Source organism: Phoca vitulina, unplaced genomic scaffold (assembly GCF_004348235.1).
Source record: "Phoca vitulina isolate PV1807 unplaced genomic scaffold, GSC_HSeal_1.0 scaffold8, whole genome shotgun sequence".
Taxonomy (NCBI): Eukaryota; Metazoa; Chordata; class Mammalia; order Carnivora; family Phocidae; genus Phoca; species Phoca vitulina.
In genome coordinates, this window is record NW_022589711.1 from 68,324,547 (window position 1) to 68,338,911 (window position 14,365).

Genomic DNA, 14,365 nt, shown 5'->3' on the forward strand with positions numbered 1-14,365 from the left:
GAAACTAGTGACTGTTTTTTACCCATAAGAAAAAGGATAGATAACACTGTCACTTGTGTGTAAAGTTTTGGACAGCTAAGTAATATAGATTTAAATTAAAAATGACAGACGCACTGCCTTGAAACATAATGTTTACTGAAGTGAACCTTTATTCTTTGTAGTGCTACGGTTAACTATTAAATGGCTCAAGTACTATTTTTAGGTGTGAATATTGTGACAACTGTTGGTCAATGTCCTATGCCATAATCACTATTTTCTTGGTGATTTCTATCATAAGAGGAATGATTATCTTATGGAAAAAACTTATACTAGTGAAAATCCCAAGTTAGTTTTTATCAAATCAACATTCATTGATTTCATAAGTGTCCTTGCTGATTTTCCAAGCACAGTGAGTATTCCATATGACAGTATGAAAGTATCCACCATAACTATTTTTTAAAAAGACAACAAGAATTTTCAATTTACTGTGAAATGTTACCATTAACCTCTTTTTTTCTAAGACTCAACATTCACTGGGTGTGTCAAGGAAGAAAAAAGTACTGTTATGTTTAAGTGATGCCAAACATCTGGATAAAATCATAAAAAACATCAACTGGATGTTTGTTTCAAAAATGGAAGTTGTTGAGGAACATATATAAAACCTTCATTCGTTGCCTGACGTCTTTGCTCTTTTCAGAATATGTTATTTAGATACAGACAAAATGTAAGAAAACCACACTCTAAGAAGATATTTGCCCAATATTCTATCTGCTTCCCAACTTCTGCCCTTTCTCTCCCCACTGGCACTACCAAATTAACAAATAATCAAGCAAACAAATAAATACGTCTACTACTTTTCTAAATTATGTCAAAAATTAAACAGAATTACAGGTGCAATTAAATTGATAAGGAAGCAGATCTCTTACTGAAGCACCACTTACAGCACACCCAAAGGGATGGCCCGGGCTTCGTCAGGTAGTTCTAATTGCAGGCAGATGTGCTGTTAGAGAAGAAAACTACAGAAAAAGAAAAGGTTACTGTGTGTGGCCTGTCTCAAGGGAACTAGTATTATGTAAGAAAAGTGTGACTGGATACATAGTTAAAATACTAAAAAAATGCTACGGAAACCCGAGAAAAGTGAAAAAGTATATATCCTTCAATTTCATGAGTCAAACCCAAGCTTAACAACTTAAAGGCAGGTCCTAAGATGTCAACTGCATTAAGGAGGTCTAGTCTCAGGCAGGAACTTTATTTCCTGTATCACCGTGGGTTTTGATTTTACATCTGTAGCAATAACTTAACTTGCTTTTGTTCCAAAATGAATTTCATGCTCAACTTGTTTTTCTTAATTAAACTTCCTTTAGCAGTCCCTAATATGTGTATTATTAAAACTCATTAGTCCCATTCACGCTTGCCTGTCATTTTTTGGCTACACATTCATATATTGAAGTGTTCTGTTGCTATATATAGGAAGAAAATTAAATAATAAATATGGGGACTTGAACGTTTAATGAGTGTCAGGATGAGAGACTGCCTGCAAGGCCCATAAGGTTTCACACAAAGGAGGCATTACTGCTAAAGCTGACGTGCTGATACATCTCTGATCTATAAAGTCTGCAGTAATGGCAGCAGTAAAGCGTTTTGCCATTGACTAGAATTTCTCTTACATGCAACGGAAATAGGCACAGAAGAGATTATATTGACTGTTATAAAACGAATTCATATAAAATCCCCCAAAAGTTTAATGTCTAATAATTTCAAATGCCTGAAGTGATTTACTAGTTTTCTCTGACTTCAGTTAAGCTTAGAGTTGATCATCTTTCTCTCTCACACAGATTTACTACCAAATAGGTTGGTTTGTTTTTTTGGGGTGGGAGGCGGAATTTTAAAGGCAAAAATAACTCATATCCTTTTATAGCAACATAGTAATATTTGACATCATTAATGTGACTCCATTAATAACAAAGCCAAAATAATCAAATATGTTACTGTTAAGGAATCACTCTTCTTAGAAACAGTTGAGAATGTTGCTATCCCATGAGATTAACAGGTGAGCTACCTCAAAATATTTTAAAATTATCTTTTAAAAGGTATTAAAAAGGACACTCTAGATTCATCATGAATGTTCACTACTTTATTTTTTTTTTTAATTTTCTGGGCTTTGCAAATTTGAGATATTAAAAAATTGAAATTTTACATTAACTGAAACTTTTGTTTTGTTTTTATGTATCTCAAGAGAGCATAAGAGATAGAAAATTTGCATTTTTGGGGCGCCTGGGTGGCTCAGTTGGTTAAGCGACTGCCTTCGGCTCAGGTCATGATCCTGGAGTCCCTGGATAGAGTCCCGCATCGGGCTCCCTGCTCGGCAGGGAGTCTGCTTCTCCCTCTGACCCTCCCCCCTCTCATTTGCTGTCTCTCTCATTCTCTCTCTCTCAAATAAATAAATAAAATCTTTAAAAAAAAAAAAAAAAAAGAAAATTTGCATTTTTGGATGCCATGTGTTAAATTTAAAAATCATTTAAAACTATTGCGCTTTTCATTTTACTTTCAATTAAGAGTGTGTAGCAATTTTCTTTTCAAAAAAATCGATTAATATAGAATAGCATGTAACTATATTTAATCATTTCAAAATCATAGAAGGAAACTGTAGGAAACAACAACTCCTATTGAATGGTAGGTTAGTTAGAACACATGGAAGGCTTTTGAGAGACTGGTACAGCTGTCAAACGAAGCTCCAATGTATGCAACATCAGTTTTTTCATAGTCACAAGCTTTGGGGAATCCAACACTATTTCTTGTCACACACGTCAGGAACTGTACTTGCAATTTTCTGGGGGTCATTGAGGGCTTCCATCCCTTCATCCCAAACTACCACATTTTGTGTTATTCTTAATCAAAATTGGAAGAGCTGATCAAGACCACCATATTCTTTTAAAAATCACAACCAAAAATATGTCTTTGGATAAGGTAGAACAAAATGTCATTAATTTTCTAAGTAAACTCTCAGGTTTTTCAGTTCTTAAAGTGATCTACTCTATTAGTAGAGAGCATTTCTATTACTGGGAAACTTGCTCTTATTTATTGGCTACAGTTTTAAAAAATTTTGTTGTGTGTCATTTTACTCTTATTTCCATCATTATTGACCTTCCAAAGTGGATCTACTACCTACAAAGTTACCAAAGTTTTGTGCAGGCACTGCTTATAGAAACCAAAGAGTAAGCCAAAGTTTCCCCTTTTTCTTTTCCACTGATGAAAGAGAATAAAATGAAGGAGTAGAAAGTATTGATGATTCCTAACAGAGAAAAATACTGTTCAGCCATGACAGATGCACTTGAAGCTGAGTCTTCTGCTTTGGCACTGTATGGCAAATGCCATGATCACCAGTTCAACAGTTGTGAAATATACAAATTAACTTTTAAAAGAACCTTCTTCCTCATGTTTCATATTCTCCATCTACTTATAGCAACGTTATATTCTCTACTAGCCCAGAAAGAAAAATTCCAGCTCACCTCCCATACACCTTCATTAATTATTTACTATCATCATTTAATGTGTTATTTACTAGCTGACTTCTTTTTTATTAATTTAAACTTTGAAAAAAAGATGTTCACTATTGTTGGACTGTGCGGCTAAGATCAGTGGCTAGAATGTACCAATACACAGAACATCCATTCTTCTAGCTCACCCTGCACATGAACCACGTGACTTAGAGCTGTGTAAAAGAAAGGCAAATCTAGCCTCTCAGATATCTCCTTAAAGCTAACAGTTGGGCTTATAAAAACTATATTTTGTTATTTTTGTCACCTTTAGACAAGCTTACACAAAATCTGCAGAAATGGGAAATATTTAACTTCACCACCATAGAATCCTTGGGAGACAAAGTTTTCTATTTTGCTATTTCATCTTAAAAAAGAAAAAAAATGAATGGCATTGTGCTTGTTTCAGAAGTTAGATTTAAGAAACACATACACACACAAAACCAGGAAGAAAATCTGGCAAGGCTTCCCTTTCAATCCTAGGATTTCTGTTGTATTTGGAATTCCTGAAATAAGTACTGGGATGATGAGTGCTTCAGATGACACTGAAGAGTTGCCTTTCATGAGTTCACACATAATGGAGAGGCTTCAATGCCAAAGCCATAAAAGTATTTATATTCATATCATAATCTGTAAACATAAACCCCTGAAAAAATATCTGATGCTTTTTTTAAAAGATAAAATTGTATTAAAAAAATCATTATTTTATATTTTAACAATTATCTATCTCCATTTTATTCTAATGTATTTGTCTGTCTGAAGGTTTAAAATTTAACGAATTGGCCTTAAATAGGAAGAGCCAACTAAAATTATAATGCTGAGGTGTCCAAAGGTATAAAGGGGTGGGGGATATTTATTAGCCTATTTAACATATCTATATACATATTTTAAATGAATCAGTTCTTCATGTTATTGTTCTGAACCTATGTGTGTTCCAAAATTGGTTCAGAATAATATGCTTTTCTGGATTCCAAAGCAACTTTTAGTTTCTTAAGTCAATTAATATTACTCATTTAAGTATCATGAATTTTAATTCTATCTGCTGAAATTGATTTTCCTTCTGCAAATAATGATGAGCTTTTCTTGAGGGCTAAAAAATAAGATAATAAAAAGGAAAAAAAAAAATTCCTTGTATTCAGCTGCAAGAAAATGTCTGAGAACGCGCGCGCACCGCTCAGTTGGAAAGAAAAGCCAGTGAGTGGAGAGGCAGCCAGGGTAGGGATGCATCAGAAATGCAGCCGGCTGCCTCATTCACTCGCCAGCCGGGGCCCTCGGCATAAAGGCTGCAACGCCTTCCTGGACTCTTCCAACTCCAAAAAAGTTACCTCGGACTGTATTATGCAAAGTCTTGCAAGTGAATTACAAGACAACATGTGTGGCCAGTCATCCACTTCTGTGTCTATCCAATGCAGTGACCCTGTAACCCTTTAGCGTTCGGCGAAGAGAAAGGGGAGGCGGGAAGGGGAAGAGAAAGGGGAGGGAGGGATAACAAGATAACACGAAAACGGCCAATTCCCACTGCAAAATTCCCGTACAAGCCAAGACAGCCGCCGAAACCGCGGCCGAGGCAGCAGCGATTTCTACTTGGGTTCTCCCCCTGCACATGCAGGTTTTCCAAGGCATCTCTGCTACCTCTCTTTAAAGTATCACTAGGAGGAAAGCACTGGATCCAAAAGGATCTCCCAACTGAGAGGTTTTCAATGCGAAGTTGAGATCTCGGAGGGTTACTTGGCTTCCCCACCAACGCCACAAAATAAGGTTTTTAAGCTCGATCTAGGTAACTCCCTAGCGATCCACCCCGAGACGCGCGAGGTGGCTTGAGATGCGCGAGGTGGCTTTATATCCCCTTTTCTCTCCCCATTTCACGGGCGCAGCGTCCGCAGAACCTACAGCGCAGCGGCACCCAAACCCAGGCAGCCCCCTCCCAATAAAAGACCCCCACACTTACCCTCAGTAAGATAAATCCACAGAGGGAACCCCCTCATCCTCCCCTAGTCCCCTTCCAATCATTCAAGGAGACAGTTTCTACAACACTTCGCCGTCAAATTCAAGCTGAATTGGTCAAAGTATTTATCAGCTTCTAGACGCTTTTTTTGAATCTTGAGCACTGGTAATTCTAGTTTCAGAATTCGAGAGGCTTCCTTTTTTATTTGTTTTTCTTCTTTAAGCAGCCGCAACCCCAGTTTTGCGGCCCCCCCTTTTTTTTATTCACCCACGGACACTTCCAAAACGTGTCGATTGATCCTTTTTTCTCTCCAGATGAAACCACGATCCAGAATTCTCGGGACCCAAAGCCACCTCCATGTAAATCCGACCATCAGGCAAGAAATAAAAATGATCAAACAACGTTACTTCTTTCGGCTGCAATCAGATAATCCTACTAATCCAATAGATTTATCTCGATTGGAAATTGACCTCAAAAATGAATCCCTGGCGCTGATGTCCAGTAAAGCGATTTCGTAGCCCTGTTCGGGTGACCGAAAGAACTGTGGCTTCTTTCTTTCTTCTTCTTTTTAAAAAATCTTTTTGGATTCTGGGTGCACTGCTCGCAAAAAATGCGGAGGACCCTGGTTTTCCCCTAATATAGGTTTCTACTCCAAATCGGTGCAGGATGAAAAATGGTACAAAGATACCCCTAGTGGCTTGAGGTGATATTGCAGGGAGTCGCACTTTTTTTTTTTTTTTTTAATCCCCTCTCCTCACCTATTTTCCCCCCTCTGCCCTGTAGATAGATAACTGGCTGCTATAGTAGTACTCCTGCTTATAGTAGTTAAATAAGAAGAAGGCTGAACGGAGATTAACATGAATAGTATATGACTCCTTGAAAACATCGTCTGATCCTTCTTCTTTGTTTTACTTTAAAGACTGAGTCTTCTGTTCTTTCTCCCCAGTATTCCATCTTTTTTTCAACAGTTTCCCCCAATGGCATTTAGTAGCTAAAATGCCAATTTAGAGCAGCTAGTGATTTCAAAACAAATGTATTTGTTTCCTGAATAACTATAGATACCCAAAGAAACCCCAAGCGACCTGAGACGTGCTGCTTTCAGAAAACAAAAAACAAAACAAAAAATACTTAACATTGTGTTTTCTTTAGAGTTATATGATTATGGATACATATTTTTTTAGACAATCTCTTCTCATTTTGGACTTTTGATATTCATTCAACAGAGCAGTAGATGGCTTCTGCAAGCCTATGGTCAAAAAGCTAGACCTAAGGGTCATTATATAGTTCTCAATGCTGCTTATCTGAACCCTTTGCAATTCAATCATCTCAAGATTACTACTAGCATTTTTGACAAGTTTTAGAAAAAAAGCCAATGCAATGAATTTCAAGATTCCATTTTGGTAAGCAACATTTCACAAACTACTGTGTTTACCAAAGACCCAGGAATCTTTTTAAAAAGAGGATTCTGGTTTGGTAGGACAAGAGAAGGAATGAGATTCTGCTTTTCTAACAAGCCCTCTGACCACACCCTGATTATCAAGGATTTAGTAAACTTGGGAAGTTGAATTCATTTTCATGAGAGAGTGCAATAGCTGCAAGGATTCCACCATCTTCTTCCTTAAACAAACTGAATAATTAAGCCTTCTTAGTCAATGAGCTATTAAGGAGTCAAGAGACCTTCCTTCTATTACTGGTTTTGTTATTAATTGACTATGTGACTTTGAGCAATCACATTTTGGCCCATAGCTAATTTATCTATTAAAATTGAAGAGTAAACCAAAATAAATGAATAAACATACCTGTTCCTAGATGGGAGACTCAATGTTGTAAATTAATAATGTAATTATTATTAAAAGCCCACTATAATTTTTCACGGAACTTGAAAAGTTAATCTTAAAATGTGTTTGTGGGAGCAAAGGGTCAAATTTGTCAATACAATTTTATATACAATACAGTTAAGAACAAGGTATGGATAATTTTCATATGAACTATTAAGACTAAACAGAAAATGACAGTAACTGAGGCAATGTAGCTTTGGGTCAGGGATAAAATTAGTCCAATGGAATAGAATAGGGAGCTCAGAAATATATCTCTGAATTTATGGGAACTTTATAAATAACAGGTGGCATGAGAGAGCAGTGAGGAAAAATGAATTATTCAGGCAATAGATTAGGCATATGAAAAAATTATAATTCATACCTAAATACGTATTTAAGGTAGGATAAAGCCTTAAAGATGCAGAGCAAAACTTAAAACCTTTAGAAAGAAATAGCTTTGTGATTTTGGGTAGATGGGAATAGAAGGGTTTATTAAACATTAAGATATAAAAAGTTAAGTCTATAAAGGAAAAATGTTATTTTGATATATTAAAATTAAAAATTTATGTGCATCAAAAAAGTCAAGGCATAGACTGACGAAAGATATTTGTTATTCATGTAACCAAAGAAGGATTCATGTAACCAAAGAAGGATTAGTATCCAAGCACATAAAGCTTTCTTACAAACCTATAAAGACAAAAAATTATGATAGGAAAAAATGAGCCAAGATAAACAGTCAATTGGCAGAAGAGGATTCTCAATGGCCAATAAACATCTGAAAAAGGTACTTTAGTTATTAAAGAAATACAAGCTAAAATGATGAGATACCATATCATAGGCATGAAATTGGCAAAAATTTTAAGTCCAGCAATATGAAAGAATGATAAGAATGTGGAGAAACCATGGAAAGTATATTAGAACAATTTCAGAGAGCAGTTTAGAGATAGTTGAAGGCTCTCATTTCCTAAAATTGAGTCTCTCTACTCCTGTGTACTTCTCTTCACATGTACAGAAAAAAAAAAAAAAAATTGCAGAATTACTTGAAAGAGAAAAAAAAGGAAAAGGAAGAAAAAATATAAACACCTTTGGATAAATAAATAGACAAGTACTTTATAGAATAATCACATGCTGTGAAACTAGAAACAGTAAAAAGAAAAATGAATGCACTATAGCTATTTGAGTTAGCATGGATACATCTCAAAAATGCAATCTGGAGCAGAAACAATAAAAGCAGTTTGCAGAAAGATACCTGTGGGATGATACCATTTATGTATCAAGTTTTAAAATGTGCAAAAATAAATATATATATTTTGAGTATATTTATATGTGGCAAAAGTATATAAACATCCATGATAATGATAAACCTGAAATTCTGCGTAGAGGTTATCTTTGGGAAGAATGGAGGTTAATGACATTGGGAAGAATCACAGGGAGCTTCAGCTGAATCTTCAATGCTTTATTTCTCAGACTGAATCTTGAGTACACAGATGTTTATAATATTACATATAACTTGTTTATATGTCTGAACTATTTCATTAAAATGAAATATTTAAACTAGATGACTTCCATGAATCCTTTATGGTATTAGAAAATTTTCTAATTAGAATAAATATATAGAGAAGTGAAAAGAAATAGTATGGGAGTTTGGAATTTCATAATGTGCTTTCTTTTAAAAAATCTGTAGTACTTTTTATTTCTAAGAAGTGGAAATGGATCAATGCTTATTTGTTTCTACAACAGATACGAAAATTCCCAGCTAGTAAGCAAAAACCAGCACCCAAATGGAGAAAAGTGTGGTTGAAATAGGGGGAAAATGTAATTCTCAACTAGCTCCTTCTTGTATTTTCCTTTGATCTCACATGGAGTAACCATGTCTCTGAAACTGTAAAACAGGCAATCAATTGATCATATTCAGTCCTGACCAGTTAACTGGAAACCACCAAAGCCAGAGTAACCCTAAGCCAAACTACAACACAAAAGATAATTTCTCCAGAATATTTAAAATACATATGTAAATTCAAATAGGGAGGTTATGTTGATATGAAATATAAGAACTGGAAATCTCATTTCAAAATCATCAGACAGTATTTTTCATAATTCATTCAAAATTGGAGAAGATATCAAATATTAGGAAAGAATTTTTTAGGGCCCAATGTTAGAAGTAAAATGAGTCAGATTAGCAGTTAATACCACTCAACTCACATTGAACGCAAGAAAGATGCTTGGACAAATCATCAATCAATTTTCAGAACAGCATTCCCAGGCAATAGCCAAAGCAGCTTTGTAATAAAGAAACAGAGAGGGGACAATTTAATGTCCTTTAGTGATAGAATAAACAAGGGGGAAGAAGCAGATGTAATATCCAAAATTTGGAGGGGCTGACATATTCTTTCAGCAACCACTTATTGAATACCTCCTGCCTACCAGACATAGTACAAAGTATTTCACAGGAGAGTTAACATTAAAACAAATAACCACCATAAACCCGTAGTTAGCTATTGATAATTGATTTGTTCATTGTAAATGGTTAGTAGTTATTCTGAATTAATACTTAACCATCTATGCTGAAAATGAGATATTAGACACTAATATAATATTGAAGGTTCATTTTCAGTGCATTTAAGTACAAACTGATGTGACAGGTTAAGGTAGTCAATGAAGGAAGAAGAGTAAAACAAGAAGAGGATGAGGGGTGGTAGAGAAAAAGAAGAAGACTGAGGATAAAAATACGAATCAAACTCATTTCTCTCCCTGGTGATTTACTTTACAGACAAGATAGAAACTTACTTAATCTTTGTATCCCTCAGAGTACAAATAATTAGTGAATGAATGCCTTAATGGATCAAAGTGTGAAACTAGTTGGTACATGAAGAAAACAAATTTATTCTCTATATTGGAAAGCTTTGCTAGTATCTCTTCAGAAAATGAAATTAAGAGAAGGAAAATAAAAAATTACTGTAACTAACAATAATGAGAAATGAAAGGCCAAGACTGGCAAACTTGAGTGCCAATTGGAATATGGGATTCCAATTTCATTGTGTCACTAAAATTTCAGCTCTGCTAAAACCTATGGTAGAATTACACATCCTATTTTGGTTTCTGCACTTTATACAAACAAAGAAACAAATGATTAATTAATACCAAACAGATCATGAAAAGAAATGGCATAGTTCTACTAAAAAAACAGATAAGAAAGAGAAGGCATATTGGAACTTGTATCTCCTCAAACCATGAAGGATGTGATGTAAAATGGGCTCATTCTGCATGGATCTGATAAGAAATTTTAACATGAATGGGTAAAGCTATTCAAAATCACAATAATGAATTTATCTGCAAATTCTAAAGAAAAAAGATCTTAAGAGTTAAAAAACAAAAAAGAAAGTATTTAATTGTTGCTTTTAATACAACAAGAGTCATTATGAAAAGAGGGTTATGATTTTTGGGGGGGATAATTGATATAACAGCACATCTTCTGTGACCAAGTCAAATCAATTAAGTTCTGCCTGGTGGTAAACATTTTAAGATGTTATGAAAGATTGGTATTCTACATCTAAAAAAAAATAACTTCAAAAATACTGTAAAACAGATTTTTTAAAACAAGTCTTGGGAAAATATATTCTTCTACCATCTTCAGAACTCCCCTGATGTACCCTCATTTTAAGTGCTCAAGACTTGAATCTAAATGAATGGCAACTGGGAATTATGAAAGGCATAAAAATAAAAAGTATTGCGACATCACAGCCCTAACTACTGCAAAGATAGCTGTTTATAAAGAGGTTCTCTCTACAGGGAAGAATCTGTTCAGACAATCCTGCTTAATTAGAAAAGACTACTTAAAACACTTGACTGATACTGAATATTTCAGGTATGTATTGGGAGAACACACCTGCTTGAGTGCTAAATTTACCAGATGCATCTTTATATTTCATGATTTGAAGACCTGTAATGGAAACCAAGGAAGTAATGATCAAGACTAGGTATTTTAGAATGAGACTGTCACATAGAGAAATGGGGCTTCATGAAGATTAGTCTGAGATTCCAAAACATATGTTCAAAGTTCAGGGGCCTAAGTCAGAAATAAATCTAGATTTTTGAAACAAATTTAAATCATTTTGAACTGTTAAAAATTTCTAAACTTTAGTGCTGTTATGCTAATAATTAAGAATCTGTTCTGTTTCTTTTTGAAGGAGTACTTTTTTTTTACATCTATAATATATATTTAATCGGTACAATTATTCTTTACTTTAAAGTATGTAAATTTTCATCTTCAAAGATTTTAGCTGTTAATAGCTTACTACACTATTATTTTACACAATATTTTATTATAGAATGCAGATTTTTATATATTTGTGAAATTGAATAATATTTACACCGACCCTCTAATAACTTCATAGCAGATTCTCTATTTTAACTGCTTTTGACCCCATCATACCATGATTGATTTTAATCCATTGAAATGTAACCTAGAATTAGTTAAATTATATAAAATGATCTTAAGTATTTTGTTAGTATTGAATAAATACAAACAGAAAACCATCTTATTGTACAGCATCCATTAAAGTTTATTTTATATTAGTTTATCCGAGTCAATGTTTGCTGTATTAGTAAAATTTACTATAAGCTTTGACTTACTTATGGAAAAGTCACATGAAAATTAATGATATGTAGTTCAATCTAGAAAGGAAAAGTTTTGTTACATTGCCATTTCATTGACTTAACATAACACGGGTTGGGTACTCTTCCTTCTCTGGATAGGATATTATGCTAATTACCCAATTAAAAGTAAACACTAGCTTGAATTTTCATTATTATTCAATTAGTGATTTGATGAACATTATCTATCTGCCCCAAAATATTTAGTTTCATAATTTCCTAAAATATTAAATAAAGGAGACCTTTAAATCACATCTTCAAAAAGAATGGATCTCTCTCTCTCTCAAACTTTCTCTCTCTCCCCGTGTGTACATGTGTCTGCATCTCTTTCTCTTTCCCTCTGACTCTGTCTCTCTCTGAGAATCTCTGAACACATAAATCCATCTCTTTAGTTAATTTTTTATCATTTACATCAAACCGGAAATTATGTCACAAATATTTCAAAAGGATGAATTTTCCTAAAATCATTTGTATTTAGTTTCAGAGCTTGCTTTTTGATTGTACATGAATAAAAATTATTCCCGCTGACATAGAAACAAAAAAATAGAATGAAGTAACCATATTAGAATGATATATTAAAAAGAGAATGGTCAAACTATATTATACTCAATGCATAAGAAGTTGTTCAACCTTCCAAGCATCCATTCTCAAAATTATGACTCTCAGCCTAAGTACTGTGGATTTTTCTCTAAAAATTTCCCAAACCTTCCTAGAATTAAGTAGATTATTCAGAGAAAGTAATGTTTAAAAATTTCAAAGAAAGATTTGTTATGTCACAAAGTTGATAGATTACCAGGGTAGATAGCTTATACGTTAATAGAAAGTTTAGCTATTATAAGATCAAACAAGAGTATAATTCTTGACTATCTGTAATATATTAAACCTAATTCACAGTTCACATCCTCATCATTTACAAGTCTGATAAAAGATACAGGAAACATCTTAATGCTGAAATTAGTTTTACCAGGACTCAAACTAATCATTAAAGCAAGTAGAGTACATTTGAACTATGGCCCAAAGAATTGCAATTTTATAGTCCTTGTATAGAGTCCATAGATTTCCTTTTGCTAAATAAAAAAAAACGAAGAAAGCAAATGACTAAAGTAGCCAAGGCCATGCTGAGGTCAGTGGCACTACTAGATGAGAAACCATTGCACCATGCCACTTTAGACTTGTTTTTTTGTTTGTTTGGTTGGTTGGTTGTTGGTATTAAAGTGTCATTGTTCTTAAAGTATTTGACCATAACCAAATTTCAAAAATTCCAATTAACAAACCAAAAAAGCACAACATTTAATATACTTAAAATAATTAGCAGAATAACGGCCCTTCAAAGATGTCCACATCCTATCCCTGGAATCTATGGATATGTTACCTTACATGACAGAAGGACTTTGCAAATATGATTAAGTTAAGGATCTTGAAATGGGCCCAATGTAATCACAAGGTGCCTTATAAAAGAAAGGCAGAAGATTCGGAGTCAGAGAAATAGATTTGATAACAGAAGCAGAAATCAGAGGCAGATAAAGGGACAGAAAGAGATTTGAGGATACTACACTCCTGGCTTAAAAGATGGAGGAAAGGGCCATAAGCCAGGGAATGTAGACAACCTCTAGAAGTTGGAAATGCAAGGAAGTGGATTCTCCTCTAGAGCTTCCAAAACAAATGCAGCCCTTGCCATCCCACTTTAGACTTCTGACTTCCTGAACTGCAAGTTAACAAATTTGTATTGTCTTAAGCCACTAAAGTTGTGGTAATTTGTTACAGCAGCAATAGGAAGCTAATACATTTAATTAAAATATTAAAAATATTTTAGGAATAATCAATTCTGCCCAAGAGAAACATAATATGTGCTACGTATGTAATTTTAGATTTTCTAGTATATACTTTAACAAAAGAAGAAGGTGAGATTAAATTTACTAATATTTTAGTAATATTTTCTTTAGCCCAATATATAAAAATATAATTGTTTTGATATGTAATCATTATTAAAAATTATTAATAAAATATTTTATATTTTTCATAAAAGTCTTCCAAATCAAATGTATATAATGGATATCTAGGTGTCTAGAGTACATCTCAATTTGGACTAATTCCACTTCAATAGCTCAACAGCCATATATGGCTAGTGACGACCATATTGGATAGCACAGCTTTAGACTGTAAGAAACAAACTAAAAAGAAAATTCATACTTTATTCTATAGATGATTCTAATATTCTCTTACCTATAACAATCTAGATTAAGAATCACAAAGGCATCTAAAGAAATCAGGATGGTTGTACAGCCAATTTTCTGAGAAGTGTACTTAGATCAGAAAAGGAATAAAAACAAAAGAATAACATGAAAGAAGAGCATATTCACCTAATGATACTGAGTTGTCTGATGTTTGTGAAAAATGCTAAAGATAATAGAAAAGAAATTTCTCTGGTATTTTCA

General features: G+C 33.9%; 1 protein-coding gene across 13 annotated transcripts in view; it reads right to left on the reverse strand.

Annotated features, from left to right (window-relative positions):
• Nucleotides 1-14,365, reverse strand: part of NLGN1 (neuroligin 1) — an 825,166-nt gene that overhangs the window by 657,545 nt on the left and 153,256 nt on the right. For 3 of the 13 annotated variants that reach the window (XM_032407194.1, XM_032407192.1, XM_032407183.1), the window contains exon 1: nucleotides 5,464-6,305. The exons of 6 other annotated variants lie outside the window; for them this stretch is intronic. The gene's annotated coding sequence lies outside the window, so the exon portion shown is untranslated. Of the gene's footprint in view, nucleotides 1-5,463; nucleotides 6,307-14,365 lie in introns of those variants that run through there. 4 more of the 13 variants (XM_032407196.1, XM_032407191.1, XM_032407190.1 and 1 more) reach the window with 3 other exon arrangements.